This window comes from Lissotriton vulgaris, chromosome 8, assembly GCF_964263255.1.
Source record: "Lissotriton vulgaris chromosome 8, aLisVul1.2, whole genome shotgun sequence".
Taxonomy (NCBI): domain Eukaryota; kingdom Metazoa; phylum Chordata; class Amphibia; order Caudata; family Salamandridae; genus Lissotriton; species Lissotriton vulgaris.
The window spans coordinates 761,044,628-761,049,971 of NC_141696.1; the positions used below are offsets into that span (position 1 = coordinate 761,044,628).

General features: G+C 42.4%; 1 pseudogene; it reads right to left on the reverse strand.

Annotated features, from left to right (window-relative positions):
• Nucleotides 1-2,688: 2,688 nt before the first annotated feature.
• Nucleotides 2,689-4,383, reverse strand: LOC147697958 (uncharacterized; annotated as a pseudogene).
• Between the last annotated feature and the right edge of the window lie 961 nt (nucleotides 4,384-5,344).

The window sequence follows — 5,344 nt, forward strand, 5'->3', positions numbered from 1 at the left end:
TCTCTTATCGCTTGGAGGTGCACACAGGAATGGCTCATTTTAATTATCAGCATGTCCAAACGTCTATCCGATGACATCTTGATTGAGATCAGTGTTCTGGAATCCCAAATCTAGACTACCATCTCATCTACAATCTTCAAGAAAAAACAAGATGCATCTGATAAATGTAACAAAGAGTTCAAGGACTCTATTCTACAAATTAAGATTGATAAATTCAAGAAAGATTGGCTAAATTTAAACACGATATAGTCTACCCCTATACGAGTGACACCTATTCCCCCTGAGTTCAGAAAGAGTGGGAAAAGGTGTGGTTCGAATTACTCTGGTTCCAGTACAGATGGGAGCAGTGACTCAGATAGTTCTGGCACTCCATCTTATCAACTTTGGGGACGTGGTAGATCTAATAGATTTAACAACTATAGAGGACATCCTAATTCACAATATCAACAATGGTGGCCACCCAATCCCTGTGGGTTTTCTCCTCATTCTTTGCATCCCCTACACTCTCTTCAACCACCTATGGGTCCTTATCACGGATTTCAGAATGATTACCCTAACCAGTCTTTTTTTTAGGGTCTGGCCCCCGGAGGTCCAGAGGAAGGAGACTGGACCCCCAACCACAAGTGCATTGGGAGGATCAATCAGGCACCTTCACAGGAACCAGAAGCCACACGAAGAGGAATCCACAACAACTGGGGACATCAGGGAATCAAGCCTCGTAGTGAGCCTTTTGATCAAGGTGTTAAGCCAGTTGGAACAGCAGGTGCTTAACAAAGGATTAGGCTTTGTCACATTGCGGGGATTCTATCCAGGTTCAGTGCGAACTGGCTCGATTTTTCCGTAAACTACGTCTACATTTCTTTTTCAAGGGAAGAGATAATGATACATTGGATATGCCTAATACCAACACAGACTTGAAGCTTAAATCCACCTTTTGTCCACCCTTGCAGGGGACACCACCCTAAGTGTTGGTTTTTGAACAAGCAGTTAAGGACGACATTGCCAAAACTCTTGGGTTCTACTTCTTACAGTTATAGGAACATTTCAAAGGATGAATATCATGCATTGAAGGCCCTGTCGACAGATCAATCGATCACCATCAAGCCAGCCGACAAGGGGGGTACGATTGTGATCCTGATACGGCGGGATTTTTGATCTCTTATCTGATCGCTATAGATCTAGATCCCAACTCAGGTCGACTGAACCTTTGTTACCTGTCATAGAGTAAAAAGCAATCCACTACCAGGTTAATCAACTCAAGACTTTGCACAACTCTGAAGAACCACTTACCACAAATAAGTTTTAAAGTTTTATTATAAAGCCAAAGATAACTGGAGATACAAACATCTCAATATAAGATTCAAAAGATATACTGGCATCAATACAAACATGAATTCTCTAAATGCTCTTAGGCGACAGAAGAATATCACCAAAACTAATTCAAAGATCAGCAAGTTTGCAAGAATAGACACAAGTTGTAACTTGAGCGTCATTTACAAAAAGGAAGAAAAATACAGATTAGACTGTCCCTACTCTAGACTAAGTGACATCCCTACTTAGCAGAAACTTAACCTAAAAAGGTGTCAGCCGTGGTGACTTCGAAAGAAGATCACTCACTTTCCCTTAGTCTTTTGTTGTAAATCTGTGCATCGCAGTTGTCCTCTCTGCCTACCCATCCGCTCTCTAAGGTTCCTCAGGCCATCTGCTCTAACTCCACCCAAGGGTGCTGTCCCTAATACAAAATCACAATTACAGTTGAAACGCCCCTCAGAGACGCCCCTCACGTACACCTCTCACGTGGTGTCGGTTCTGGCTTTTTCCATGCTGATACTCCTCTGGGCTCCTTGTTAGCGTTGACCTTGCTTCTCAGGCTCTTCTCGGCAAGACGGTACCCCCCAGGAAATTCCTGAAGCCTCCTCCAGGCCTGTGCCTGTCTCCGAGAACAGAGCCCTATTCATCACTCTCTTGATTGGAACCCCCTCGCACCTGCAAACAGACACCCATGAAGTGGGCCCCAAATTCCGGCCTCCAGCTTATCTCACAAGTCGTAAACCTTTGAGCATGGTCCACAATTTATGCTTAACACGACCTGATTTTAACTAGCACATGCAGATCAAAAGAAACAACTTTATCTTTCCAGGCCTACTAGAATTACATGAAACAGGCCTATGCACTCTATAAACCTTTATTTTTCAGCTTAAACAGTATTCTAACTTATTACACACTCTGGTTATAGGAAACACTTCTATAAAACATATATTTTCAGTCTATGATCAATAATACTTTGAATTATAACAACAGTAGTCCATCTTATATGAAAATGTAAAGGCACGTTTTCGTTCTAAATGCACTGCCATGAGGCCTACACATTTCAACGTTTGGCAGCATTACATTCTCCTCTGCAACAGCCACATAACATGGAATCTAATATCATTCTAACATCTCTAAACATTACTACATTAGCTTTTCACACTGATATATGCATTCTGTATTAATTAAACACTCGTATATATATGCACTCTATGATTTCGACACTATTATGTTTTCCCTTAACTAAACTTGTGCAACGTGCTTGTAAATATGGTGCACTTCTACACTTCACTCAATTTGCGCTCTCTCACTTCCCCCCTTTGATGACCTTTAGAGGTCATCACCATCACAACACCATCCCTGAAGGAATGAATTGAATCAAACAGAACTCGTTGCAGCGCTCCCTCGCTTTATCATTTCTAGAGCCCTCAGACTCCTGTACTGGTTATCCTGCATCGCAGCTAACCTCTGCTCCTGCTCTCTCATGGATCTTTGCAACCTATTTGATCTATACCACTAATACAGCCTCACTAATCCCCACAGTGTGATTACGCAAATCACTATTATGATGATAGGTTTCAGTATGTACCAAATGAAACTCTTCCCTAGATTGGCAAACCAACCTCCAACTTTACCCATTCCATGACCCACTTTTTCCCACACATTCACCTTTTTCAGATCCTCAATTTCTTGATGAATTTCAGTGATATTCTGTATATACTTCTCAAGAGGTTTTGAATTGTCTGGAATGTAAGTGCAACATTCCTGGACCTTCAAAGCCTTACAGACTCCGCCCTCTTTGGCTAACAGAACGTCTAAAGCAAGTCGGTTCTGGAGAACCATTGCCCTTATCGATTGCATCTCTCCCTCCACCAGCATTAGTGATCTAGCAGTACTGGCAGATAATCTATCTACAACTGTTGCCAATCTCCTGATCTTGACATCATTCAATATTAACCCTAGAAGAGGGAATATGGCACCAAATACGCCTCCAACTACCTCATCATTGCTTACATCCCTTCTCCCTCTAGCTTGAGTTCTTCCCTCTATGATTTCTAGATCCTTCGCATGATATATTTTGGGGAAGACAATTGCTAAATAACATGATCCGTACCAATTATCCGGTAGTTTCACGTATGCATTTCTTCCACAGACAAAATATACATTCGGGATCACCTGCATTCCTTTCAAGAAATCCTTTGTATAGTATTCAATTTGGAAAGCATGTTCACAACATACTTGTCCCACAAACACATTCTCATAGTAGGTTTTACCCCTGTATATACATAGTTTCCCTCTTTGCTCTCGATCTAAAGCTATTGGACCAGTACTACCCTTCCTCTTATGTGACTTTTCCTCCTCGGTCCAATCTGTTTTCCATTGGCCTGAAGCCTTTAGAATCTTCTGCCTCCTGTATCGATCATCCACCTGCCCTATAAACTTTTTCTCAATTTCTGATTCTTTGCAGGTTAAATTATTTCTTCGGGCATATGAAGTATCTAGCGTTCTCCAAGGAATGAAAAATTTCCTTAATCGATCCTCACTCTTGTAATAGTCCCATTTATTCATATGCTTGTAGGCCGGGACCTCTGGTAAAACAGCATCAAAGTTTGAAAAATAATACTCAAAGCTAGCGCGTTCATAAAATATACTAAGCAACAAACTACATGTGATTCCATAAGTCAATGGAAGATGATGATACCTAATACCTTCGTCTACAGAGGCTGGCAATTGCATGCAGACGTAACAGTCTTTTGCGTCCATGGCATCAATGTATTCATACAGTAATTTAGCATATGCATTTGATTTGAAGTTTCCCTGTGATTCATCTACGTGCAACCTACGAGCTTCTGCTGCTAGTAAAGCTTTATCCTTCTCTGTATTGTCCCCCTTTTTACCAGCAGTACTAGGTTTCAAGGTTACTACAACCTTTGCTTCATTTGTTGCCTTCTCTTCATTTTCGTGTCCCACTATATATGATACAGTAACTACTAAAACTATAAGAAAAATTACTCCCCCTAAAAGTGTGCCTACTATGCATTTGGCTTTGCGGTTCGGGTTGCCGGCCTCCATGATCTCAAGACAGTGTAGTTCTAATTTCCTGCCACATCACAAAGTCTCTTTTCTTTGCTCCTTCAACAGTCTTCTTTGCTTATTCATTCTTTTCAAACTACACCTGGAAGCTGACAATCCTTCTTGCGAAATCAGTCTTTTGAATTATAGCAACAGACAACCCTAGCCCCTCTCCATCCACTAAATGGAAGAGTCCCTAAATTTCTTCTTCTTCCACTTGGCGCTAGGTTATCTTCTCAATCTTGTTTATTTACAAAGTCTTTAGGTGTCTACAATCATGCGGGTTCCAGCAGGTCTAATCACGTATTCTAAAAGTTCCAAGCGAAGAATGATCTCCTCGAGTGCTGGTACCGTTGGACCAAAAGTCGGAAATTCTACTCTGTTCAAAACCAGTTCTCTTATTCTACTCAGATATGGAGGATTCGGGACAGTGAGTGTCAGCAACCCTTCAGCCTCAAGTCCGGGTACCAACAACACCACTTCCAACGTTATGATTGGGTCAGTACTGGTCCCTGTCACTTCCCTCACCCTCCCGGATCTCCGTGCACAAGACATCTGCTGCCAGGTAGGTCCACTCAGGAGTGGCGTATCTTCTGCAGGGCACTCGTACCCTCCTTGATCTTCTTGGACCCTCCTGTTATTGATTCTGTGCACCTTCGTCCAGATCTGAGTCTTCGGATATAGGAGCAAGGGTTCTTCCTGGAGTTGGCTTCAAGCTCGGCCTCTTCTTCCTTTCAGGCCAACTAGCTTCTCCACGCCTTGTTCTCCTATTTCTTGTCCTCACACTCGATTCTTGATCACTTGTGGCTTGATCAGTGTCTGAGCCGTATTCACAGCAACTTTCTCCTTCTGTGGCAACGTCAGTTTCACTGTCGTCCTGTCTTTCTTCCGCTTGATCTGACGCGCTCCCAGCTTCCTCTGACACCCCCACAGCTTGACTGATCCCCTCTATTGATTCATC